The 1,570-nt window shown below is 32.8% G+C and overlaps 1 non-coding gene across 1 annotated transcript; it reads left to right on the forward strand.

Moving 5' to 3' along the window:
* The first annotated feature begins 218 nt into the window (after positions 1 to 218).
* LOC126731995 (small nucleolar RNA R71) lies at positions 219 to 325 on the forward strand. The gene has a single exon (XR_007659187.1). It is a non-coding gene; the product is annotated as a small nucleolar RNA R71 (small nucleolar RNA).
* The last annotated feature ends 1,245 nt before the right edge of the window (positions 326 to 1,570 follow it).

Raw genomic sequence — 1,570 nt, forward strand, 5'->3', positions numbered from 1 at the left:
GGTACTTACCACCCCCAGAGGGGTTGGTAGATGCTCTAGACCTATCTGAGGTATCAGTAGTATCCCAAGATTGGGCATTCTCAGCTAAGAGATCAAAATAGTCAAAAGCCTCATGTGGATCTTTATTCAAAAACTCTCCATTGCACATCATCTCTACAAATTGGCACATTTTTGGAGTCAAACTTTCATAGAAAAAACTAATTATACGCCAAGTTTCATAGCCATGATGTGGACAAGCATTAAGAAAATCTTTAAATCTTTCCCAACATTGATAAAATGTCTCATTATCTTTTTGTGAAAAATTCATTATTTACCTTTTAAGTGCATTAGTCCTATGAATTGGAAAAAATTTCTTTAAAAATTCAGTTTGCATCTCTTGCCAAGTACCAATTGATCTAGGTCTCAAAGAATTAAGCCAAGTTTTTGCCTTGTCTTTAAGAGAAAAAGGGAACAACTTCAACCTAATGGTCTCTTCGTTACATGATTGGTCATGGAAGGTAGAACATACCTCCTCAAATTCCTTAAAGTGTAGGTAAGGATTTTCAGAATCTAAGCCATGAAATTTAGGAAGTAATGAAATCATACCGGGCTTAAAATTAAAATTATTTGCATCAGTTAGAAAAATGATGCATGATGATGCACTACTCCTAGTGGGTTGCAAAAAATCCCTAAGAGCTCTAATGGGTTGGTGAGTATGGAAGATTTCATTATTTAAATTATTCTCATCACCATGATTACTCTCTAAGTCTGCCATGATATTAAGTGTGTGAGAATGTGTGAAAGAATTAGATAAATTGCCAAACAAATTATTAGATTCAATTCTAACCAAGCAATTATCACTATCACGACACCAAACACGCATGCAATAGTAAAGCAGGAAGGAAAAAGAAAAAGGAAAGAAAAGAAAACAAAATACCCTTAACAATAAAAAGAAGTAAAAAATAAAAGAACAACTATAAAAGAAAACTAAACTACTTAAAAAGAAATGAGTTGGAGTGATATTACCAAATATGTGAAGAAATTTAATGCCGAAAACCTCTCCAAACGAAGTGGAACGCTTCTCTAATCGCCTAATCCCCAGCAACGGCACCAAAAACTTGCTGCGACTTAAATAATTCTCCCAAGTACAGAATTGTCAAGAAGTAATAACTCGGAAAGTCCGAGGTCGAATCCACAGGGAAAAGGGAATTGATTAGCAAACCACAAGAGAATAAAACTAAAATAATAAAGTTTAACTGAAGAGATTTTTGATAGTTTAGTAAGGTAATTTAAATTGAGAGAAAATAAAAAATATATTAAGGTGCTAAGGTTTAGGGTTGCACACACAACACATCTATTGGTAGTCTTAACAATATTTATTTTATAACTCAACTAAAATTCATATGAAGGATGATCTTAGTCAGATGATTTAACAATAAAAACTCAAGAATTAATTGTCTAAGGTAGTTTCATGAAATTGATTGATCTTAGGCAAAACAAAACTAATGAATTAGTTCACAGGGAATACTAAGCATTTAACGTGCTCGGAGTCTATGATAAATCAAAGGATTATACAGAACTAAACACTTTT

This window comes from Quercus robur, chromosome 5 (genome assembly GCF_932294415.1).
Source record: "Quercus robur chromosome 5, dhQueRobu3.1, whole genome shotgun sequence".
Taxonomy (NCBI): domain Eukaryota; kingdom Viridiplantae; phylum Streptophyta; class Magnoliopsida; order Fagales; family Fagaceae; genus Quercus; species Quercus robur.